We start from the raw sequence: 27802 nt of genomic DNA on the forward strand, positions 1-27802 counted from the left end.
ATACTGTCGAAATTATGTTTTATTTAGAGACTATTCACTGTTACCTTGTAACCTGCATACTTTCTCCTTGCAAGTAAATTAAAACCGTTTATTGCGCAATTGATTTCTCCTGTCTTACCTACCATTTTCATAGAACTATTTGGATTTTTGAAATTGCCATTACCAAATATTATGTTTTGCTTTTCTGATGTATCAAATTCTTATGTCATGCAATAAAATGCAAATTCATTACTTAAAAATCATACAATGTGATTTTCTGGATTTTTTTTTTAGATTCAGTCACTCACAGTTAAAGAGTACCTATGATAAAACTTACAGACTTCTACATGCTTTGTAAGTGGGAAAACCTGCAAAATCGGCAGTGTATCAAATACTTGTTCTCCCCACTTTAATACACAGAACGGTTTACTGTACCTGAAAAAGGATGGGGAACCAATCTGACTCTTAAACTTGATTAATGTCCGCCCATCCTGACTTGAATGGGAAATGCCATATAGGGACTATCCAAGGACTATATTTCTATGGTTGGTTGAGGCTGTCGGTTTGTCTTTCCTGATTTCCAAATACAGTAGTGGGAAAATCGTAGGCTACAGTATCTACAGCTGAAAAAAGAAGACAAACCATTCCCTAGAAACACAAAATGTTTCTCAAGAACTCACAGTGAGAGAACATTTCCAAGCCTCATATCTTTGCCACAAATGGTAAGTAGCCTAATGGCTCGGGCATATATAGGCATATGGTTTACACTCAGCCGCAATAGCAATTAGCACCTATTTTCGATTAGCAATTGTGACGTTCACACTGACATACCCACTTCTTCTCGCTCTTGATGACTTTTACTAGCAATTTCTTCTCCTGTTTTCTGATTGGTTTAGAGCTGGCGTCTAGCGACTAGCGATTCAAAAAGATAAAACACTGGTAAGACGAGCGCCAAGTAGCAAGGTCTACAATACAATTATTCATGGCCTTAAGCTTCTTCAACATGCAGTGCTGCTGGAAAGTGTAGTAGGAGCCTACTGTAGATCATAATTTATATTGTAACCATTAAAACTCTGTTTACTAGCCTGATACATTTTCATTCAAGACTGGTTGATTTTTTATTAGTATGTCAATGAAAGAGAAGACACTAATTACGGTGAAAGCATTAAGATGATTAAAAAAGATAGTGCTATTGCCCTCTGTAATATAAATGACACAGAATTGCATGAATTGCATTTAAAAATGCCACACTAAATCTTGTTTAACCAAGTATGTAAATCCCCCAAATGTTTTCGGCTCTATTGTTAGCTTTGACACTTCTGAAAAGTTTTTTATAGCATTATCATGAAGGAGACTGTTATTGGCTCCATAAGAAAGGTGACTGCTCTTGAACAGTGGGTTGTATTAAAAAAAGAATCCCAAGGGGCATATGATTTCATAATCCTGCCCTATGTAGGTGGATGGTTGCACAGGCCATGCCCCCACAACCTCAAATACTGAATTGGTCCTGGCTGCGACACAAGCCATTCAATCCCACTCAGTCTGACAAGACCCCCTCCACGCACGCACACACCTAGTCAAAACTTTGCCCTGCAGTACATATTTCAGCAGCCATCTGGGGTCTGTGGGCCCCATGAATTAATGAACAGTGCTTTCCTTAAAGGTCAGACGCTGCACCGCGCGCGACAGGAGGAATGCTAGTCATCCACTCAGCTTGTTTAAGGATCATCTCACAAGAACCGAAGAACAGACACTAGCCACATCATTATACTGCATCATCTCGGATTCATATGAATATTTATAACGCATGCATCTGTAGCCATTTAGAACAACTCAAAAACAAGCGTAATAGCAGGAAAGTTAACAAGCATGCCAGTGTTAATCATCGTTAATATCAGACCATCTATTGTTTTCCCCACTAACAACATTTTGGCAAAGAGCTCCTGATAATCCTCAGGAATGAGATGTCACCAATGTTTAAGGAATGTTAGTCTTAGTCTCAACAGCCACAATGTTCATCACAGCTGAACACTGCCAGAACAGGCCAGTCACTGGTACAGATGGACAATGATAATCCTTGTAATTGAAAAGCACCGATCAATAACAACCTTAACCTCATCCCCAGGCTAGAACACCTACCATCTGAAGTAGTGAGGGACTGTATGATTCTATTAGTGTAAAGAATTTGTCGACTTCTTCATCAGCGAATGTAGTGCTGCATCAAATGGAGTGGCGCCTTTGGCGTTTGATCATGTAAACGAACAGTTTTATTACATCCAGTCCAACCTGAGCCAGCCACTTCATACTAGACAGTTTTTATAATAATTAAACTTTAAATGAAGGAAGAAATGCCTTGTTGTCCCGCGTGTCAGTGCTAGCGAGACAAATCAGCTGAACTGTATGCTCACAAAGCTTTCCCAACATGTGGGACAACGTAGCAATTGGTGTTTGGGTGCACAAAACATGTTGGGTAACGTGCAGTGGGAGATTTTCTGGGGGGTAAAAGGGTGAATTGGTTTAGCATTATCTGGGTTGGTGGGAGGAGAGGTCACATGGCACTCCAGTGAGACCTTGGGCTGGATCAGGTGCCTGCCAGCTCAATTGTAGACATCAGCCGAAGATGTTCCCACCTCAGAGCACAAACATTTAATGGTGTTAATTTTTCAAAGCCATGATTGCATATGCTCATAAAATCTATTTTAATTTTAACAGTGTCATTAATCTTGCCTTATGGTCTGCTCATACAAGGTATGAATGTCAACAATTTAACCTACAAAATGAGGGGATATGCAATGGTCATTCACCCACAAATGATCATTCCCCCAAAACATTTTTAGACTTTGGAGGAAAGACAAGACAGGAATAATTCCCGGAACTAAGCCTGTGGGCAGTCAAGCTCTTCAGAATGTCAATATACAATTGACTAAATTAATGATTCAACAGTGTTATCAATAGCTTTCTGCATATGTTATGTTTGGTGTCTTTTTGTTACTTCTGGTGTCTGATGAGCTAATCTTGAAAAGCTGGCCCATGACAACAGTGACTAGGGTGGTGTTTCAATGACACACTATGTTAACATAGAGGAACTTTGTCACTGCATACGTCTCAGTCTTATCTGCTTGAATAAAATACAATAAATTAGTAACTAGCAAGATGGAGATAAGGACTGCATTTAGCAAGTGCCTAGTTTGTCTTAACTATCTTTGGTATGCAACATTCTAGCATATGTTCTTGATTTGTTGGTGAAGTCCACAGAAAATGTTTGTCATTCTTGATGTAGCCAGCGACGTAGTCCCCCATTCCAAAAAAACCCAACAACAATCAAAACCAGCAAAGCCGGGGCAAGCACCATTAAATAAGTATTAGTTGTTACAAGAAGCCAAACATTCATCAAAATGTCCTCCCCTGGAACCCAGATAACCAGATAGATGGTTGGAGCCAATCAGAGCGCAGTAACAGGATGACTGAGGTTTTGATTGACAGCAGAGAGTAACGAGCTGTGCCCTGCCAGTGTCTAGATGTCACGCAGCAGAAACAAATCCTCCCAGCATGACAGTTATCTTTATATATTGTTCTCCTCATCGGAGACAATGATACGTAAACTCTGTCCAACCTTCTGATGGGGTGGCCAATATGTACGTGAACGGAATCATTCTTTATTCCACTTCGTATCTGGTCAGTTCTGCCTACATTTAAATTGTACTATATGTATATACTGAATATTTATGTATAGAACTTATGAATTACTTATTTTCTTTTCTCTTCAAATCTCTTTACATTATTTTAGTATTATACAACGTTTAGGATACGTTTTAGAACCCTCAAACTCAATTCTGGACCTCAAGGATAGTTTCACTCAATTTCTTAATTTCAATCCACAAGGATTGATTTAAACCTGGGACGCCAGGTGCAAATAAAGATGTGTTCAGAACAGAAAACGAGCAGGCTCCAAACCTTGTAGTGTAAGAGTTGAATACCCCTGTTCTAGAAAATGTATGCTGTATTCTAAAAAAAACTAGGCAGTTTCTAGAACATTTAAGCTGCATTCTGGGGATTGTGGGCTTTTTTTCAATTCTCTTATCTCACTCCTATATCCTTTTAACTCCTCCCCCTCCTCCTCTCTCATTATTGCCAGGGGATGGTCTCTCCTTTGTAGCAGTATCAAGGTATTTTCATAGTTGCAGGTGGATCTCCTCTGTACCTGTAGTGCGCACTGCGAAAAGATGCTTTCAGTATTCCCCTCAGCTCTCCCTCCTTAACTTACCATCTCAACAGCTTTCTACTGCACACAGGGAGCAGAGCCATAATGGGGGGGGGGGGGGTTAGAAACAGAGCTAAGACCAACATCAATGCACATACGGCAAAACAGCCCTGTAGCCTGAGGATGTGTTAACGGGAACGTCTGAAGCTATGGTTCTACATTCTGTGAGTATGTCCATCTCCATTTCTCACTTGATTATGGAAATTACTGTGCCTCAGTGCTCTGTAACAGGCGCTGGGCTCACAGGGATGTCTTGGGGTCTACAGCAGGCCAAAAGCTTCAAGCACGCTCACAACTCACTCAGATAAATGTTTGTTTATCCATTTGAAAAAGGATTGATGACTAAGATGCAATAACAAAATATGATCGGCACAAACCAATCGTATAACCTGCATGAATGTGAAGAACCAAAACCAACCGGCAGAATGGAGAGAGACCAAGAAGGGAGGGGGGAGGGGTGATGACCGCTGAGTGATGGCTCAAAATGAATTGGCTTGACAGGAGCCTGTCCGTCTGTATGTTGCTGAAACATGGCAATGTGCCACCAGAGCCTTTCCCGGTCCAACAGGTACAGCTGACAGAGGGGAGTTTGGGTCAGAGATATCTCCCCTAGTAGATGGTCTAGTTGCATGTATATTAAACACTAGGGGAAATGGAAAGAACCTGCAACGCCTTCGGTCATTAACAAGATGAGATTCCAACTATTATAATTCGATTTCACCCTCAAAATATGATGTCCAATCTTTGATTAGGGCCTTGCCTCATTGCAGCAGCGGGGTTGAGAAAGTCCACCGTGCCAAGCCCTTCCTGCCCCTCATTACCACGCTCGCTCAAACAGAGAGGGTGTGCCAGCACATACGAGCTTGGAGGAGATCACATTCTCTAGCAAACCGCCACAAGTCTTTGTAAGCCTGCTACATTAGTCTAACCACACACTCAAAGGTCCAGTCTGGGCCACCGGATATGGTGGGAATTGTAGTCTTCTCTATTTTGCATCTGCAGCAAGAAAACAAAAAGAGACAGCAGGAGTGGATAGGAGCGAGCATAAAAGGAAACATCTGAAATAGTAATAAGGAGCATGAAATATGCAGAGCGCCAGGGAGGACATGTGGAGGCACGTGTGTGAAGAAGGCAGCCACTGTATCTGCATAAGTCATAGCGCTTCTGCACTTCTCTTCCTGCACGCCCGCCTTTGATCCCACTGCCTTCAGATTAATATGCACATAGAAAACAAATCAGTGTTAGGAAGGTTTATCACGCACAAACACTACGTTGTGGTTTCCTTTCCCTCCCATAGGCCTTTCCATGCCATCCCTTAAGAAGGTCCCATTCTCATATGCACATACCTTATACGGGTATGCATGAATGTATGTTGGGGGGTGGTGCTGGGGAGCACGTGGACCCCTGGGGATTTTGACTTGGTGTATAGTAAGTTCTGTATAGTATTTGCAAGCAGCCAGTGAAACCTTGAGAATAATCGTGTACACCAGCAAAGCCCCTGTAACCTTGGTTAGATGCTCAGCATTGAATAGAAAAGGGTTAGAGACGATGAATATTAGATGGTGCACCTAATCATTAAGATCTAAATTGAACAATGCGAATGGTTGAGGGGGAAAAAACAACACCTGTTTGGCCATGCTGAGTTTACACTAAGGACAGACTGCGGTCATCCGTTCACACTTGCATGTGAGCAGTTGAAGGGTTTACACAAGCCGCTAGCTTAGAGTGACTGACGTACCATCGCCGTTACCATTAAATAACATTGAACGACATTCAAATAGCTATTTCAAATACATTTTACTGGTCAGATGGTCTGATGAAACACCTGAGGTTTTCATCACCTGAGGTTTTCATCAGGACAGCGACATCGTCTTTTTAGCCTGTCCTGTAAAATGTTTGTTGATTTTTTTTAAACACTTAGCTTGACAGAGTCATGTGGAGGGCATGCTAATTTATGGAGCCCATAGCAGTTGAGCATATGCTCCTATACGGTTGCTAATCATGTTCGTTGACACCAAGGCCAACCGAGTCATTAATCATGCATATGTTGACAACCTCTAATGACTACAGTAACATTACAAATGGGAGGTACTGGACCGGGGGACTGATTCATGCTGACTCCTGATGCCATTTGAAAAAAATTACAGGAGGACACAACCAGCGTAAACACTGGTAGCACATCTTATCCCTTTATCCTCCACTTGGTCCATTAACAATCAGAAGTGAACCTGCTATCATTTTTATTTCCCCCTGTAAAACAGCAAACAGAAAAACAGACCAAAGAAATGACCAAAACAAGCTATGTGTCTAAAGGCAATATTAGCAGATGGATATAGATAATTTCATTGTGCAAACCTGTTTCTTAAAAAGTTGGGATGCTGCGCAACATGCTAATAAAAAAAATGTGCAAATAACTTATCCCGATATTTAATTGAAAATAGTACAAAGACGACATATCAAATGTTGATACTGAGAAATGTTACTGTTTTTGGAAAAATAAATTCCCATTTAAAAATGTATGCCAGCGACACGTTTAAAAAATGCTGGGATAGGGTTAGGGTTTGGACAGGGTTAGGGTTAGCCTGTGTTTCCCACTGTGTTGCATCACCTCTTATTTTAACACTCTGTAAGGGAGACCAAATGCTGTAGTTTTGAAAGTGAAACATATTCCCATTCTTGCTTGATATATATTTCAGCTGCTCAACAGTTCAGGGTCTCCTTTGTTGTATTTTTAGTTTCATAATGCAGCAAATGTTTTCAATGAGTGACAGGTTTGGACTGCAGGTAGGACAGTTTAGCACCCAGACTCCTCTACTATGGAGCCATGCTGTTGTAAAACGTGCAGAATGTGGTTTGGCAATGTCATGCTGAAATAAGCAAGGCCTTCCCTGAAAAAGACGGCATCTGGATGGCAACATATCTCACTCCAAAACCTGTATATATTGTTTAGCATTAATGGTGCCTTCACAGATGTGCCAGTCACCCATGCCATGTGCATTCACACACACCCATACCATCACAGATACTGGATTTTGAACTGTGCGCTGATAACAAGCCAGATGGTCCCTCACTTCTTTAGTTCGGAGTACGCAGCATCTTGATTCCCAAAAATAATTTTGTTTCGTCAGACCACAGGACAGTTTTCCACTTCGCCTCAGTCCATCTTAAATGAGCTTGGGACCAGAGAAGGCGGCTGCGTTTCTGGATCTTGTTTATATATGTTTTTTAATTAGCATGGTAGACTTTTAACTTGCATTTATGCAGCGACGTACTGTGTTCACGGACACAGAAATGTTCCTGAGCCCATGCAGTGATGTCCACAACCGAATCATGTCTGGTTTTAATTCAGTGCCGTCTGAAGGCCCGAAGATCTCGGCCTTGTCCCTTGCATACAGAGATTCCTCCAGATTCTATGAATCTTTCAATGATATTATGTATCGTAGATGATGAGGTCCAATTTGACACTGCAGTATTTCACAGAACCCCTCCCCATCCTCACTTCTGACAGACCCATCCTCTCTGGAATGATCTTTTAATACCCAATAATTTTACTGACCTGTTGCCAATTGACCAAATTATTTGTGCGATATTCCACCAGGTTTAGTTTTTCAGCATTACACAACTATTCCAGTCTTGTGTTGCCCCTGTCCCAACTTTTTTTAAACAAGTTGCTGGTGTCAAATTCAAAGTGGCCATATATTTTTCAAGAAACAATATAATGTCTGTTTCAACATTTGATTTGTTGTCTTTGTACTATTCCCAATTGAATATAGGGTTTAAATGAATTGCACATCATTGTATTCTGTATTTTACACTTTTGTGTAAACGGGGTTGTAAATGCTTTCCTTAAGTATCCTGGCTGAGATGTAAGAGGGCTGTCAATCCACACATTACAACTACCAGCATGCTGTAGTGTGCCTCACTCAGCTTGAATAGGCCTAGTAGGAAATCACCATGTCTACTGTAACAACGGAGACAGCAGCTGGATAAACACTACGGCACGCGTTGCATAATAAATTGCACACTCGCTAACCCGGAATGACAATTTTCTACTTGACTGTGAAGTACACAATAGCTATTGATAAAATAAGACGAAAGAATGGGAATGTCAAAGCGCATCTGTAAAATAGCAGCAACGCCGTCATAAAGAAAGGAGCTACCCTGGAAAGATTTGTGGTTGTGGGGAATTTCATTATTGCTTCCCCGTTCAGTTGGATCCAATATACGCTCAGGTGTGAAGCCCACAACCAAGGTCAAGTTCTTGTGGTTTGAAGGATAAAGGGGACTACGTCTATTTGCTGAATCCCAAAGAGCTGCACCACAGATTGGCCTATGGTTTGGCTGTTTGTCAACTGTCAGTATCGATCCTCCGGCTCAGCGCTCTTGGACAATCCAGTCAATTCACAGTCAGCCTGTGCACCCAGTACAGTAGGTCCTGGGCGGATCCAATTACAGGGCAGAAACAGCATCTCCAGTCCTAACACGAGGCCTATGACTACACCGAGAGAGGAACAGCGCACGCTAACACCGTAGCCTCTGTAAAAAGGTACCACCCAAACCGCGCCTGACATAAACCAAGTGAGGCACTAACAAGCGTGCTCAGAATGGGAAAGACAAAGGGAGGGAAGGAGAGCGAGGGAAGGAGAGAGCGAGGGAAGTAGAGAGCGAGGGAAGGAGAGAGCGAGGGAAGGAGAGAGCAAGGGAAGGAGAGATGGAGAGAAAACATCCGACGTTCAGTGATCAAGGCCAGTGGTCTTCTATGTGCTGCACATCCGACGCTCTGTGGATTTAATTTCTTCCTTAGCCTGTGTGAACGAGGTGGGGGCTTCATGGTGTATACGCACTATTGCTTGTTCATTTTCATCTGAAAGTCTGGGGTTTTAACTGTAAGCTTTTTTCTATGCCCGCTTGTAACGGGAACTGTGTGTGGCTATTTAGTTGAAGGGAATCAGACACAGCAGTCGCTTCTTGACAAAATTTAAAAAATGAAATATCGAGCCGTACGGGTATGTGAAATATGTATGTTTTATGGGTCTGTCTGTCTACCTTTGTGTCTCTCTGTCGTGTCTCAACCAGGGCTCTTACCAATCTGGAGAAAGGCCTATCTATTGTAGAAAAAGAGAGAAAGGGGGATAGATAGGGAGGGACAGACTGAGAGGGAGGGAGTTCTGTCTCATCAATAGTCAGTAGCCACCCTGACAGAAAAAGCGCAGGGCAGGTTGGGCAACTGCACTCCTCTGAGAGGCGGCCATTACCGGGCCAGCATTGGCGAAACTTCACTGATTTACATGGCAGTGGAAGCCTGACGAAAGACTGAGGTGAACTGATAACAGTTGTGGGTGATGGGTCACTCGTGGAGACCGGGTATAAGGCTGGTGATTGGCTGAGCAAGTCCGCTCAAACCCAACGTCTCGTGGGTGGAGGGAGAAACAGTTGTGACTTAGCCTTTGTGCCTTTTCTCCCTTTCTTCTCCCTTCTCTTTCGAGCCTCCGTAAAGCTGGGAATTTGAGCTCTGGCATGACTCACCCTGCCGCTTAAATACACTCAGCCCACAAAGGATTTAACAACGAGCAAGTGCAGCGCCGAAAACTCCCTAACACTTTACTTCGGGCTCCCAAACATTAGATTACGTTAGCCAAAATAGCATGCTTACAGTGAAAGCCAAATTAAAGTTATGTCAACCGGCACAAAGGGATTTGACTTCCAGTTCAAGTGATGTCATTTTGTCTCCTGAGGGCTTTGGCTCCACAGATCGAGCTCCAAGTGAGAAACAAGATCTCAGTAAGATATTTTATCTTGAGAAACCTGCGAGAGGTTTGTCAAGATATTTAACTGATGTCATGTAATTACACTAGAGATGGTTCTATATATTTTTTTGAATCATAAACAAGAGATGACAATTCAACAAAAAGCGGCAACTCTTTCTTTTATATATGGTCTCAAAAGACATGAAAGAGTGTGTCAAAGAAATGTGAAGGGTGATCCTGGCTGAAGATGTTTTCTGGCACTGCGGTGGTGCAGTCGAATACAATGAGACACAGAGATGGATAGACCCACAGCATTATTTTAAGAAGGCTGGCTGTCACACAAATGAGCTTCTTTAACAGAGTGGAACAGTTTCACTGATCACAGGCAAATCCTTTCAAGTCTTCTTTCCTCTGTTGTTTAAATCCTACTTACGCATTCTTACACAGTAAGAATTTTTGGGCAAATAATCTCCTCCATCCTTTCGGCCTTCCTCAAATAATCAGGAAAATAATGCTTTCTTATCACGTCTCTAACTCTTTTCTTATTGGTCACCTCTGCAACTCCCTCGTCTGCTGTTTCCTTGTTTACAACATACCATATGGAGAATGTACCTTTTCAGTCTAATAGCTATTCTCCTATACGCCACTTCCTTTCAGTAGCAGTATGATGTGATTGCTGCTAGGATGTAACAGCATAGCAACATGACAACCCAGATTACACTATGAAGCTAACACAACCGATGTTCAGCTGATGTTGGCTCATTCAGCCAGATGTATTCTGACATAAATATGATACAGCTCTCGCACCTTCCAACGCATGGACAAGATAATCAAGCTAGCAGAAAGGGAACTCGAAGTGAACAGCAACGTGAAACAAGGCGTTAAGAGCCTGTGATGAGCTCTGGATAACTATCCTAACTCCCCACTTGGAGGAAGTTGGTTTTGCATTCCCACACAGCCATCTTCTTTAATGCCAGTGCTTTATGGATGAACCACAAATGGTTGCATTCCGCTCATCACCGTGTTGTAACAGATAACTCAGTGACTTTTAGTTTCGGTTAAACATATTCAAACCATTTTCAGGTGCCATTTTATGACAACACGCCATCGTCAGAGTTCATTATCATGATCAGATCTTGTATTGGCTTATCCTAATTTCCCCCTTTTTCATGGCGCAGCCATTTAACTAAACCAGATGTTCTCACTTAAAATGTTTACACGATGAGAAAGAAAATGAACCTACTTCAAACACCACACGTTTTTTACACTACTATGTGGTCACACAGACAAAGGACGAAGAAAAGAAGATGACACAATGTTCAGGCTGGGACGCACGCTGGCCTGTGCCGTTTCACCTCTTCACCCACTCAATACATGTCTGTTTCCAACCAACTCAGCATTTGATTGGAGTAGCTCTGGTGTCTCCTGCAACCTTGGCAGGTGCCTGAACCGTTTACGACACCGTGTCTGATTAAGTCTCAATGCGGTCAAGTGATCTTTCACAAAGAGGTGCAATTAAAGAGTGTATCTTTAGAGACAGGAGGATAAAGGAAAGTCACGTCAGGTAGTGAAGAGAGTAATGAGAATGCATTAAATGAACACACTGTCGAGTGTTTGCATTGCAGTACCAGTACGTGGCCACAATACAGACGTGTGGCAGATAAAAGGAAGAACCTGAATAAATGAGTGGAGGTACAGTTGTGCTCATACGTTTGCAGACCCTGGCAGAAATTCAGAAATTTTGGTATTGATTTAAAAAATATGACTGATCATGCAAAACAACTGTCTTTTATTTAAGGATAGTGATCATATGAAGCCATTTATGATCACATAGTGGTTTGGCTCCCTTTTATAATTATAATGATAACAGAAATCACCCAAATGGCCTTGATCAAAGTTTACATACCCTTGGATGATTGGCCTTGTTACAGAGACACAAGGTGACACGCAGAGGTTTAAATGGCAATTAAAGGTGAATTTCCCACACATGTGTCTTTTTAAATTGCAATTAGTGTCGGTGTATAATCAATGAGTTTGTTAGCTCTCACGTGGATGCACGTGGATTAGAGGGTTACTCGTAAATCTGTATAACCCTTGAGTGTCCCTGTTGATTATCCAGACATTGTGTCTCCTCAGGAGTTGAGAAGGATAAGGTGGGGGGACAGCCCGCCCTTTGGGTAAATGTTACACAAGACAGAGGGCAAAAACTTACCACACCCCTTCTAACATTTGAAATAAATACGGATTGTTCATGTATTGAGTTAGAGACTCCTCGGACGATTATGTTTGTAAGCGGTTGACGCGTCTCTCTTATTTGCAAATAATAATAAAATGATTGTGCCAAGAGAATTTTGTCTCTGTTTCTTACTCCTTTAAAAGTGTTGATCGATGGAATTACCATCACAATACAAAGAAAAAGAAAAAACAAACCTCAGGAGAAATACAAGCTGCTCTGGAAAAAGACAGTGTGGTTGTTTCAAGGAGCACAATACGACGATACTTGAACAAAAATGAGCTGCATGGATGAGTTGCCAGGAACAAGCCTTTACTGCACCAATGCCACAAAAAAGCCCAGTTACAATATGCCTGACAACACCTTGACACACCTCATGGCTTCTGGCACATACATTTTGAGTGACAAGACCCAAATAGAGCTTTATGGTCACAACCATAAGCGCTATGTTTGGAGAGGGGTCAACAAGGCCTACAGTGAACAGAATACCATCCCCACTGTGAAGCATGGTGGTGGCGTACTGATGTTTTGGGGGTGTGTGAACTCTAAAGGCAAGGGGAATCTTGTGAAAATAGATGGCTAGATGAATGCAGCATGATATCAGAAAATACTAGCAGACAATTTGCATTCTTCTGCTTGGACTTTCCTGCACGACAATGACCCTAAGCACAAGGCCAAGTTGACCCTCCAGTGGTTACAGTAGAGAAAGGTGAAGGTTCTGGAGTGGCCATCACAGTTTCTTAATATCATCGAGTCACTCTGGGGAGATCTCAAACGTGTGATTCATACAAGATGACCAAAGACTTTGCTGGAGGTATTTTGTCAAGGCGAATGGGCAGCTATACTACCTGCAAGAATTCACGGTCTCATAGACAACTATTACAAAAGACTTCACGCTGTCATTGATGCTAAAGGGGGCAATACACAGTATTAAGAACTAAGGGTATGCAGAATTTTGGTTCAGTAATTTATTTCTTTGTTGCCATGTTTTGTTTTATGATTATGCCATTCTGTTATGACCTACAGTTTAATGTGAAACCCATAAGAAATAAAAGATGTATTTTGTGTGCTCACTCATGTTTTCTTTATAAATGGTACATGTATTACCAATTCTCCAAGGGTATGCTAACTTTTGAGCACAACTGTACATGCTGAGACAGAGTCTGTGTATTCATCAATGTTCCCATTGGCTGCATCACAGAACATCTGCCAATCTGTTGTTTCAAAGCAGTCCTGTAGAGCTGTAATGGAACCCTCATTCCAGTGTTGAACTGTCTGAGATTTTTTTTCTTTATAGGATGGGAGGAGCAAAATTGAGGTATGGTCTGCCTTCCTGAATGCAGGGCTGGGGTTTTTGTAACCATTTCATATTTGGGAATAACAATGGTAAAGAGTCTGATTGCCCCGGGTAGGAAAGTTAATTTGCTGGTGGTATTTTGGTAAAACTTTCCTCATATCTGCTCTAATAAAATCACCAACAACAATAGGAGTTGGCTCAGGTTCGGCGTCCTCTAGTCCATTTATTACTCCATATAGGTCTTCCTGTGTGCGCGTTTTAGCAGCCTGCGGGGAATATAGACTGCTGTGATAATAGCTAAGCTGAATTCCAGCGAAATGTAGAAGGGCCGTACCTTTACAGTCAGTAACTCCAGATCTGGTGAACAATGTGTAGATAGCACTGCAACAACCGTTCCCCAGCGAGAGTTAACCATAATGTAGACCCTGCCGCCCTTACATTTACCTGACTCTGACGTTCTGTCCTGCTGGTAGACAGAAAACCAGCAGGAGTGACGCACAAGTCTGGCACTGATTGATCCAGCCATGATTCCATTAACACTAGCACACAGCAGTTTAAAATATCCAGTTGAAAGTTAAACCGTGTGTGTGTAGTTCGTCCATTTTATTGTCCAGGGATTGAACATTTGCGAGTAGAATGGTCGGAATGGCAGATTGCAGTACCTCGTCCGTGATCTGCACAGAACACCGGCACGTCTGCCCCTCCTCTTTCTCTTCCGTCGGCGTATTGGTGAACAGACGGGCGGCAGAACAGAAGAATTGCAGCGGTCACTCCAGTGAGTAGTACTGTATGAGCAGTGCAGCATGCACACAAATAAAAACAATAGTAAGCAAAAAAGCTACGTAGTAAATGCGGAGCCATTGTCAGTGCGACCTTTCTCTCTGGCACACCGGGAGTGTAGATGCTTCCGTACAGGTGTACTGCTTGATACAATTAAGCAATACAATGTCCTATCATGCTCTGTGGCATGTACAGAAATGATTTTGGATCAAGACGGCAAGAGGAAAGGATCTGACTTTGAATGAGAGTTCATTATTGGGTCTCTTCCAGGATGACAATGCCCCCATCCACAGGAAGCGAGGGTTCACTGAATGGTTTGATAAGTATGAAAATTATATGAATGGCCTTTGCAATCACCAGATCTCAACCCAATTGACGTGTTAGGCAGCACCCTCCACCACCATCATCAGAACACCAAATGAGGGAGAATCGTTTGGAACAATGGTTCCATCCCTCCAGTAGAGTTCCAGAGACAGGTTGAATCTATGCCCAGGTGCATTGAAGCTGTTACTGAGACACTTTACGTTGTTTTTTCCTTTAATTTCTCACCTGTCTGTATGTGTGCATAAATAGTGGAATAATAGAGTTTCACTATATTTTTTAAGCCAGAAAGTATTTTGTTTGCATGTAAAAGTACAAACTAAAATGCAAAAAGAACCTGCATCCTCATCAGTAAATTTCTATTAATGTGAAAAGATAAGTAATGAATAGAGTGAGGAATCATTGTGTTATCTAAATCACTGTGAAATATCTTTGCATTAGGCTAATTTACTGCTTCAGATGAATTCCAGTTGCTCTGAAATCTTTTTATTTATTTATCTGGATCACAACTAGCTCCTGCGAAAGCTGCATTTACTCTTTTTAGGGTCCGTAAGCATGCCTGCAAAATGCCTGGCAAGGTTCAACCCCTGGTCTTGCACTGATGTAGCCATCCAGGGACCCAAGAGCATTCTTTTTAAAGACACATTTTCTAACTGGGTTTGTACTAGCTAGCATGTCCTAGCAAGTAAGAAAGAATGTACCAGTCAGTTAGCTAATGTAATGTGTGTACCAGAATCACAGCTATTTAGCTAGTTCAGCTAGATGCGGAAGCCACATTGCTTGCCCCAGACCAGAGCTAGTGTGCTGTGTGATATTTGCACAGTATACTGACCTGCCCTGTCTTCAGTCAGAAACAAACAAAAAAGTAATGACAAGGTGTTTTATTTTCCTCCCGAACCGTCAGTTACACTGTTATAGCCTGCAGTAATTGTGCCAGCCCTAATCACACTTGAACCACCAACATCATAGTGTTATTACTGGTTGTGCTTGCAGTGTACTCGTTCATCTGTGAAATTGTATAATCCTAGAGGGATTGCTCTGGAGGAGGTTTCTCATCTCCCATGATGGTAGTAGGAGCTGTTACCAGTTACTAGGAGGCTCATATCTTTTTTTTTTAACCTAAAGTGGTTTAATAGAAAGTGTAAAGATTTCACACAAAAAAAAATTGCACAGGGGCTCATTTATCGCAACAGCTTGCTAGAGCAGGCTTCTTACTGGGTGAATCATGCTATTCATATTTATTGTTCCTTACATGGTCTGTAATGTCTTTATTAAATAATTTTCCCCACGACATCGCTAGCTGCAACAGTCCCCCCGGACCCTGACAATGAAATTTGAGCAGGAAGAAAAGGAAAGGCCCTTCAATAAAAAGCCGCAAAATCTACAGGTTTTCTCCAAATCTTTTCCACTTTAAATCTCGCCATTTGGATTGACCAACTAAAAGAAACACTTAAATGTGCTTTTTTTCTTTTTTTTACACTTTGATGTTTTTGTATATTTTCATTTAATTACCTCTTGCCCCCCCCCCCAGTACTCCTGCAGCTGCTACTATGAGGAAAGTAGAAGCCTTTGATGTTTGATTCTGTGTGTGTGTGTGTGTGTGTGGGTGTGTGTGATGAAAGAGGAGAGATGAGAGCTTTGAGGTGGGCAAGGTATACTGACTATGCAAGTGTGTCCTGGCATTCTCCTTCAGTGGGAGAGGTAAGTCTTGTTGAATACTGGGCTATTCTTAACTCTGTCTGGGGACCAATGTGTGGGTAACAAAGCTGATGCAGAGGATCAGGAAAGATTGGGAAAGGTCCCTGTGTTCACGTCACTGCAGTTTCTAACAAAAGCAGCATTCACATCAACTTGTATTGACGCAGTACCAACTAATGGTGTGTGGGCTGCTGAAATGCATTCATGGATCTAAAATCTGATTATGCATTTGTGTTCCCAAACAATAGACCCACAATGAAGATTCCCTTCAGGTATTTTTACCTTTTCAGACTGCAACAGCCCAGCCAGTTTCATTCTTCCACTCAGCTGCCCCGTGAGGAAGTATATAATCCGCATCACCCTGGGCACTGCCAGGATTCAAAGATCCACACACTTAGACCCTCACACTAAAACACGAAGAAATCAGACTCAACGATCCACACACTTATACCCTCACACTAAAACACAAAGAAATCAGACTCAACGATCCACACACTTATACCCTCACACTAAAATGCTTTAAGAAATCAGACTCAATGATCCACACACTTAGACCCTCACACTAAAATGCTTTAAGAAATCAGAATTAACGATCCACACACTTAGACCCTCACACTAAAACGCTTTAAGAAATCAGACTCAACCATCCACACACTTAGACCCTCACACTAAAACGCTTTAAGAAATCAGACTCAACGATCCACACACTTAGACCCTCGCACTAAAAGACAAAGAAATCAGACTCAACGATCCACACACTTAGACCCTCACACTAAAAGACAAAGAAATCAGACTCAACGATCCACACACTTAGACCCTCACACTAAAACACAAAGAAATCAGACTCAACGATCCACACACTTAGACCCTCACACTAAAATGATTTAAGAAATCAGACTCAACGATCCACACACTCAGACCCTCACACTAAAAGACTAAGAAATCAGACTCAACGATCCACACACTTATACCCTCACACTAAAATGCTTTAAGAAATCAGACTCAACGATCCACACACTTAGACCCTCACACTAAAACTCAAAGAAATCAGACTCAACGATCCACACACTTAGACCCTCACACTAAAACGCTTTAAGAAATCAGACTCAACGATCCACACACTTAGACCATCACACTAAAACACAAAGAAATCAGACTCAACGATCCACACACTTAGACCCTCACACTAAAACACAAAGAAATCAGACTCAACGATCCACACACTTAGACCCTCACACTAAAACTCAAAGAAATCAGACTCAACGATCCACACACTTAGACACTCACACTAAAATGATTTAAGAAATCAGACTCAACGATCCACACACTCAGACCCTCACACTAAAAGACAAAGAAATCAGACTCAACGATCCACACACTTAGACCCTCACACTAAAACGCTTTAAGAAATCAGACCCAACGATCCACGCACTTAGACCCTCACACTAAAACGCTTTAAGAAATCAGACTCAACGATCCACACACTTGGACCCTCACACTAAAAAACTTTTAGAAATCAGACTCAAATATCCAGGCAGTTAGAGCTTAATTCTAAAAGCCTTGCTCAAGTCTATGTTCATTACTCCTTATTACCTGCAGTTAATAAATGTATGTGCAGCTCTCAGGCCTCTGAAAGGAACCCATTTACAGCCAGAAAAAAATATGTTTTGCTTAGGACCAAATGTGATTTCTGCACATAAAACTAACTTAGACCCTCACGCTAAAACACAAAGAAATCAGACTCAACCATCCACACACTTAGACCCTCACACTAAAACGCTTTAAGAAATCAGACTCAACGATCCACACACTTAGACCCTCACACTAAAATGCTTTAAGAAATCAGAATTAACGATCCACACACTTAGACCCTCACACTAAAATGCTTTAAGAAATCAGACTCAACGATCCACACACTTAGACCCTCACACTAAAACACAAAGAAATCAGAATCAACGATCCACACACTTATACCCTCACACTAAAATGCTTTAAGAAATCAGACTCAACGATCCATACACGTATACCCTCACACTAAAATGCTTTAAGAAATCAGACTCAACCATCCACACACTTAGACCCTCACACTAAAACTCAAAGAAATCAGACTCAACGATCCACACACTTAGACACTCACACTAAAATGATTTAAGAAATCAGACTCAACGATCCACACACTCAGACCCTCACACTAAAAGACAAAGAAATCAGACTCAACGATCCACACACTTAGACCCTCACACTAAAACACTTTAAGAAATCAGAACCAACGATCCACGCACTTAGACCCTCACACTAAAACGCTTTAAGAAATCAGACTCAACGATCCACACACTTAGACCCTCACACTAAAAAACCTTTAGAAATCAGACTCAAATATCCAGGCAGTTAGAGCTTAATTCTAAAAGCCTTGCTCAAGTCTATGTTCATTACTCCTTATTACCTGCAGTTAATAAATGTATGTGCAGCTCTCAGGCCTCTGAAAGGAACCCATTTACAGCCAGAAAAAAATATGTTTTGCTTAGGACCAAATGTGATTTCTGCACAAAAAACTAACAAAAAAACACTTCCAGGAAATTCATGGGTGGTAGTGAAATGCCATTGGAAAAGTATGGATCTGAATATCAAGACATTTTGTTCACCCGTCAGAGATCACAGCATGGTCTCTTTTCACCAGGGGTTGACTAAAAACCCACACACGAATATCCAAGGTCTCTCACTCACTCTCTCTGTGTCTTGCTCTGTCTCTACAGTTTTTCCCCCCTCCAAACAAGCCCCAGGCCTTTCCATTTCAGAGAGAAGGCAGAGAGATGTAACAAGCAACAGGTCAATTCTGAACACCACTGCTGCTCACACCACAGAGAATCACAACCCAGCACTAATGCTGCAAATAATGACCATTTGAATACCATTCCTAGCAGATTCTCCTATGTCCCCTGAATTGTAATTACTAATGTAGCTCACGGATGTAATCGCATGCTGCAAGTTACATCCGTGATGGGGAGTAACTGAATGCTGTTCTTTGTGCTGTTTTTTGTTGTATTTCCTATTCAAATGAAATATAGCAAAAATAATTAGGGAATTATAGTCATTGACAATAATGATTTTAATTGAAATAATAATTGTGTCCTTCAAACTATTTTTGTCAACAAATCCTCCATTTGCAGCAATTACAGCCTTGCAGACCTTTGGTATTCTAGTTGTCAGTTTGTTGAGGTCACCTAAGAGATTTCACCCCATGCTTCCTGAAGCACCTCCCACAAGTTGGATTGGCTTGATAGCAAATTCGTACATACCACACTCAATAGGGTTGAGATCCGGTGACTGTGCTGGCTACTCCATTATAGACAGAATACCAGCTGACTGCTTCTTCCCTAAATAGTTATTGCATCGTTTGGAGCTGTGCTTTGGGTCATTGTCCCAAAAGATCTGGGTCATAGTCCCAAATTGTAGGAGGAAATTGGCTCCAATCAAGCGCCATCCACAGGGTATTGCAAGGCGTTGCAAAGTGATTGCCTTCCTTCTTCAAGATCCCCTATTACCCTGTACAAATCTAACACTTTACCACCACAAAAGCACCCCCAGAAATCACACTGCCTCCACCATGCTAGACAGATGTCGTCAATCACTTCGCCAGCATATTTTCATTTGGTCTATGTCTTATGAAAGTTCTTTACTGTGATCTGAACACCTCAAACTTCCAGTATTTCGCTGTAACGTAGTTTTTCTCTTGCTCAGTTGTGCACCAGGGCCTTCCACTCCTCTTTCTATTCTGGTTAGAGCCAGTTCACCCTGTTCTGTTCTGAATAGCGTTGCATGAGATCTTCAAGTTCTAGGCAATTTCTTGCATGGAATAGCCTTTATTTCTCAGAACAAAAATAGACTGGCGAGTTTCAGAAGAAAGTTATTTGTTTCTGGCTATTTTGAGCCTGTAATCGAACTAACAATTGCTGATGCTCCAGATACTCAACTAATCTGTTTTATTGCTTCTTTAACCAGCACAACAGTTTTCAGCTGTGCTAACATAATTGCAAAATGGGTTTCTAAAGATTAATTAGCCTTTTAAAATTATAAACCTGGATTAGCAAATGTAACATGCCATTGGAACACAGGAATGATGGTTGCTAATAATGGGCCTCTCGACGCCTATGTACAAACCCAATTCCAAAAAAGTTGGGACACTGTACAAATTGTGAGTAAAAAAGCAATGGAATAATTGACTAATCTCATAAACTTATATTTAATTCACAATAGAATATAGAGAACATATCGAATGTTGAAAGTGAGAGATTTTGTAATGTCATGCCAAATATTGGCTCATTTTGGATTTCATGAGAGCTACACATTCCAAAAAAGTTGGGACAGGTAGCAATAAGAGGCCGGAAAAGTTAAATGTACAGATAAGGAACAGCTGGAGGACCAATTTACAACTTATTATGTCAATTGGCAACATGATTGGGTATAAAAAGAGCCTCTCAGAGTGGCAGTGTCTCTCAGAAGTCAAGATGGGCAGAGGATCACCAATTCCCCCAATGCTGCGGCGAAAAATAGTGGAGCAATATCAGAAAGGAGTTTCTCAGAGAAAAATTGCAAAGTGTTTGAAGTTATCATCATCTACAGTGCATAATATCATCCAAAGATTCAGAGAATCTTGAACAATCTCTGTGCGTAAGGGTCAAGGCCGGAAAACCATACTGGATGCCCGTGATCTTCTGGCCCTCAGACGGCACTGCATCACATACAGGAATGATACTGTAATGGAAATCACAACATGGGCTCAGGAATACTTCCAGAAAACATTGTCGGTGAACACAATCCACTGTGCCATTCGTCGTTGCCGGCTAAAACACTATAGGTCAAAAAAGAAGCTGTATCTAAACAGGATCCAGAAGCGCAGGCATTTTCTCTGGGCCAAGGATCATTTAAAATGGACTGTGGCAAAGTGTTCTGTGGTCAGACTAATCAAAATTAATTTTGGAAAACTGGGACGCCATGTCATCTGGACTAAAGAGGACAAGGACAACCCAATTTGTTATCAGCGCTCAGTACAGAAGCCTGCATCTCTGATGGTATGGGGTTGCATGAGTGCATGTGGCATGGGCAGCCTACACATCTGGAAAGGCACCATCAATGCTGACAGTTACATCCAAGTTCTAGAACAACATATGCTCCCATCCAGACATTGTCTCTTTCAGGGAAGACCTTGCATTTTCCAATATGACAATGCCAGACCACATACTGCATCAATTACAATGTCATGGCTGCATAGAAGAAGGATCCGGGTTCTGAAATGGCCAGCCTGCAGTCCAGATCTTTCACCCATAGAAAACATTTGGCGCATCATAAAGAGGAAGGTGCGACAAAGAAGACCTAAGACAGTTGGGCAACTAGAAGCCTGTATTAGACAAGAATGGGACAACATTCCTATTCATAAACTTGAGCAACTTGTCTCCGCAGTCCCCAGACGTTTGCAGTCTGTTATAAAAAGAAGAGGGGATGCCACACAGTGGTAAACATGGCCTTGTCCCAACTTTTTTGAGACGTGTCGATGCCATGAAATTTAATATCAACTTATTTTTCCCTTAAAGTGATACATTTTCTCAGTTTAAACATTTGATATGTCATCTATGTTGTATTCTGAATAAAATATTGAAATTTGAAACTTCCACATCATTGCATTCTGTTTTTATTCACAATTGCATAGTGTCCCAACTTTTTTGGAATAGGGTTTGTAGATATTCCATGAAAGAATTGATGTTTCCAGATACAGTAGTGATTTACAACATTAAAAATGACTACACTGTATTACTGATCAATCCGATGTTGTCAAGGATCTGTCTGTAGAAAAAATTAAGGTTTTGGCACTGATAGACCTGCATCATATTAGAATCAAAGTTAGGGTATTGGCGTGGGGGTGTTGGGAATGACACTTAGATAGCAGTGCTGGCCTGTTTAGGAAAATGTTTTAGGCTGGTGGGTCACTGGACTGACTGAGTCTGAGCTGGGGAATAGGTATAAATAACCATCTTGTCAAGAAGTTCGTATATCGACTTTATATTTCATTTCTGCCATTCGTTTTTATTGTTTCTGGTTCAGCACAGGTCCAAGCTAAAATGGCTGACAAACTGCTCAATAAATGTGGTAAAGAGGTCAATGGAATGCAGGCATGGGGGATAGAAGAAGGACGCTTCTATCCCCACACAGTAGAGTTACTCAAGTAATATATTTGGATGTTTTCACTGAATAACTATAGAAATGTTTGTGAAAGCCGGTATCATAAAAAATATACAGAAATAGGTAGATGAAATTGGTAATTGTATTAAAAATTGTTTCTACCTGTAATGCAATGTATTGTAATGTGCAATGTAATGTAATGTGTGACATGGACTTGAACTTATGTATAAAAGGTTGACATCTATACAGGATGTTTACCTCAATGTAGTTTGAAATACACATAAACACACTTAAAAGTAAGCCTAAATGTACAATTTTCTGGTGACATAATGTAACCTAGAGTGCTATATCTATTGTTTGATCAAAGTAAGAGGCTCAAAACAAAAGTCTAAAAATCAAGACCCAGTCAATTAGACAAAAAAATTATTAAGTAAGTTACATATTGTTGAAATTAGAGTCTGGGGAAGTCAGTTGCATGCCACCATTCATAGTTTTGCTTTACAATGGCAAACAAGGAATCTATTAGATAAGGCATGAAAGTGGTAAAATGGTGGACTTGCAAATGGGGTAATTAGTGCTATAAGGCATTAAGGCTAGAGTGATCAGAAAAAAAATATTATATTCCTGATTTGTCTTATATATCTCAGATTTACAAAAAAGAAGTTCTTAATAATATATTAATCTATTTTGCCATGATACATTTAGATGCATTTCAATGCACAATAACAGTAAAGGCACATTTTAGTGTGATAAAACCAGATCCATATTGTGGGTATACCTTGACAGGTTGTAAAATATCAAATTGCAATATCAGATTGCAAAATGATCCAATGTATGACCACATTAAAACAACTACATATGTTAGTTGAGTGAAAATTGCAAATGAAGACATTGGTTAATAGGAAAGTAATCTAAAAGTAATAGAAAGTAATGAGATGACATTAGCAAGTTGAGGTGATACAAAAGTGACTTTACTACTTAAAATTCAGACAGTTAATAACTAACTTTAATGGATTACATTTAGAGAGTGAAATGACCCAAATGTGGTGCTAGGTTAACCTTTAAATGCTTACGATTCATTGCATGCATTGTAATGTTATACATTCTTTATAAGGTGCTATCATCATAAAGTGTCACCAATGATCATTGGCATGTGTCTTGATCCTCATGTAATTATGAAAACTTTTAATGATGACAAAATTAATAAAAAATACATTGCTGCACTGTTGATTGACTAACCTGAGTGTTTTAAAAATGTAGGCTCTGAAAAATAGATTATCTAGGATTTTAAGAAGTCTAGTTAGATGTAGACAAAGGAATTCAAATAAATGTCCCATAAGCAAAACTTTAAATCAAGTGTTGGTGTTTTAGAGTGAGGTGGAGTGTTCCTTTACTGTTTCCTCTTGATAACTCAGAAGGACTTAATCCATTATCATACACTATATCAGATGGCAATTAGGAGACAAGGAGACCAACCAGAGTCAAGCACTGGAACTGAGTGCTCTACTTTAAGGAAAGGATAATGGGCAACGGCACATTACACTGTAACACGATAGCAGTAATCATGAATCTATTTATGGTACTTACTTAAAGCTGAGAATAATGTTTACACATCTTATCACAATTTGAATTATTTAGATACCTGAGGGTCTTTATGCACCTTTAATAGAGCCAGAATGGACCGGTGTAGTCTATAGTATAGCTAATGGATATCCCAACAGATAAACAATCTAGTTTCTTCTTAAACCCAACAGGGTAAAATGGGTCATCAGTAATCATCCTCCCTTCATAGTTGCTGTAACTGATCTACTCCAATGTTCTATCTGTATTTTTGAAAACAACAATTCATTGTGACTATGAGCCTATTTAGACTACAACAATTAGGGTGAAAACTATTTCATTTAAATAACCTTGACATAATATGTAAATACAACTTTGTACTCTTGTACACTAGCAACAAGAAACTCTTGCTTTGCTGTAAGGCGAAACACATGCAAGTCTTGTTCATACAAAAAAACTACTGTTGTTTAAAAATGTTTTATAATTCAAATAATTTATCTAAGAACACCTTGGGTATTTTTGATTGTGCCATTCACTGCCATATACTCCCTTGGTGAGAGGTAGGAAGAGTACTGCCCAGCAACATACTCCCTTAGGTGCTTGTTCCATGGGAACTATATCAACTAGGACTATAACAGCTAGAACTATAACAACTAGGACTATAACAACTAGGACTATAACAGCTAGAACTATAACAACTAGGACTATAACAACTAGGACTATAACAGCTAGGACTAAAACAGCTAGGACTTTAACAGCTAGGACTTTAACAGCTAGGACTTTAACAGCTAGGACTTTAACAGCTAGGACTATAACAGCAAGGACTATAACAGCAAGGACTATAACAACTAGGACTATAACAGCTAGGACTTTAACAGCTAGGACTTTAACAGCTAGGACTTTAACAGCTAGAACTTTAACAGCTAGGTCTTTAACAGCTAGGTCTTTAACAGCTAGGACTTTAACAGCTAGGACTATAACAGCTAGGACTTTAACAGCTAGGACTTTAACAGCAAGGACTATAACAGCAAGGACTATAACAACTAGGACTTTAACAGCTAGGACTTTAACAGCTAGGACTTTAACAGCAAGGACTATAACAGCAAGGACTATAACAACTAGGACTATAACAGCTAGGACTTTAACAGCTAGGACTTTAACAGCTAGGACTTTAACAGCTAGAACTTTAACAGCTAGGTCTTTAACAGCTAGGTCTTTAACAGCTAGGACTTTAACAGCTAGGACTATAACAGCTAGGACTTTAACAGCTAGGACTTTAACAGCTAGGACTTTAACAGCTAGGACTTTAACAGCTAGAACTTTAACAGCTAGGTTTTAAACAGCTAGGACTTTAACAGCTAGGACTATAACAGCTAGGACTTTAACAGCTAGGACTTTAACAGCTAGGACTTTAACAGCTAGGACTATAACAACTAGGATTTTAACAGCTAGGACTATAACAACTAGGATTTCAACAACCAGGACTTTAAGAACTAGGACTATAACAACTAGGACTATAACAACTAGGACTTTAACAACTAGGACTTTAACAACCAGGACTTTAAGAACTAGGACTATAACAACTAGGACTTTAACAACAAGGACTTTAACAACTATAATAACGGGGACTATAATAACGGGGACTATAATAACGGGGACTATAATAACGGGGACTTAAACAGCTAGGACAATAAAATTTTGGACAAAATTTTGGACAAAATAAAACAAAAATGGTGTAAAGACAGTGATGTAGCTGCATTGCTTCTGTGACTCTGACCAGTATGGAGTGATATCAAAACTCTGGACAACCCATCAACAAGGGTGAGTAAATACACTGGGGAGCTGTGAATGTGACTGGCTACCCGAGGTGCTTGGTTAATGCGTTCCCAGAGCACCCAATTCTGACTGCGGGTACATCAAGGAGCTCTGGTAGCTACTCCTCTCATGCGCCAACTCTGATTGGACAGGCGTGGAGACCAATGATCGACATGCACGACTGCGGGCCTGGCTGAACAAACAGGGACAGGCGCGGGCTAATGCGCTCATCAAACAGCGGCTTTCATCCTCGCGTTGAGCATCGAGGGGCTCCTCTCTGCATCCTAATGAGGTGTGAGGGGGTGAAGGGGGAGGAGCACTGGACTGAGCTCACCATCCCAGCGCGCTTCCGAGGAAACAGGCAGCAGGGACACGAAGGATAAGGCGTGAAGAGGTGCGGGGCGCGGAGAGTAAAGGGGACGTTGACTTGCCTCTGCACCTTAAGGACGATGCCGTAGGCACAATGTCATGGAACACCTCAAGTCTGCACGTCACCGCGTCGACCGCGGCTGCTGAGGGGGGGCTGCGAAGGAACACATTCAGCACACGGACGGCAGCGTTGGGGCTTCTCGCTGTTCAACAGATACACACAGTGCCTGAAATGAGCCCCTGCTGTTGCCCAGTCTGGCATCAACATCCAGACAGCGGTCTGTGTCATTCGGTGTACCTGGTACGTGAGGTTAACTGACACAGTCAGGTCCACAGTCAGAGCAAAACAACATCATATTAATACTTAGCTATATTGTGAGCAACAGGTAGTCGAGGACCAACGCACTTGAAGGAGAGCACTCTTCTGGGTGGCGGTTGTGGCGTCCACTGGTACTGAAATGGAAGGGGACTACGCTGTAGTGCCTCGGACCGCCGTTCCACTCATGGTCCAAGCAGCCTTGTTTTCAGTTCTTTTCAAGACTCAACTTGAGAGGATAATGGTACTGAGCTTTTCACTGAAATGCTTTCATGCGATAGGAGAACACACTGGATTGCAATCCATTCCAAACACCAAAGAGCAATGAGGTTTGGAGCTGCACAAATAATCACGCATAGAGTTGTGGGAATTCCCGAATCATTGAGTATTGCTTTGCTTTGATGATGTGTTGCCATGCAGTTGTAATGTTTGATGGTGGAAGATTTGCCTGTAATGGCACCGACGTAATTCATCACATGTACAGCTTGTGTCCCCCCAACTCTTCGGCCTGCTATTTGAAGATAAGAGCCCTAGAAAAAAACCTCAGTGAGTCGTTTTATAGGAAATAAGGTGAGTTTTAGATATCAGGAGGAAGAGGTTAGACAGGCACTATTCCAGGGATATAGCATGTTCAGTTTCCCTGGGGTAAGCAGTCTCATTAGTCCTGTTTTATTTGGTATTTAGATGGAGGACAAGTCAACACCTCTCAGCTAAGTGCAGACTAATGGACAAACATCTTTACTAATCTCAACTAAACAAGTCATTGCATGGATATTTTGTTGTGTTTCAATTTTAGAGTCAACATGATAAATAAATACTGTAATCAGGAAAAGGAATTTTAGACATTTTTGTTTAACAAAGCTTACTGTATATGAGAACATTTTGAAAGAACCGTGTTCAAATAGCATGTTGATGGACCAATCCATTTTGTGATGCAGTGGATCTGTGGATGTGTAACCTTCACATTGAAATCATTTAGCAGATACACATATCAAGAGAGTCTTATACTTTTGAGTGCATAAATGTTAGTAGGTTTTGATAATGGCCACCCCGGGGAATTGAATACATCACCACACCTACCAAGGAGCTCTACCAACTGAGGCTCACATGACCATGGACTGACAGTTTTCTAATCCCCCCATTACATTGATATGCACTCTTGAAATCCATACAAAATCCACACGTCGCTTTATAGAGCTCATAGCATCCAAATGTACTGAATGGCTTAACAGGATGAGCTATTCTCTGGAAG

The 27802-nt window shown here is 41.1% G+C and overlaps 1 protein-coding gene across 14 annotated transcripts in view; it reads right to left on the reverse strand.

Annotated features, from left to right (window-relative positions):
* The window catches only part of nrxn2a (neurexin 2a), a 240832-nt gene that overhangs the window by 47417 nt on the left and 165613 nt on the right, over positions 1-27802 (reverse strand). The window lies entirely within an intron of this gene.

This window comes from Esox lucius, chromosome 7 (assembly GCF_011004845.1).
Source record: "Esox lucius isolate fEsoLuc1 chromosome 7, fEsoLuc1.pri, whole genome shotgun sequence".
NCBI classification, from domain to species: domain Eukaryota; kingdom Metazoa; phylum Chordata; class Actinopteri; order Esociformes; family Esocidae; genus Esox; species Esox lucius.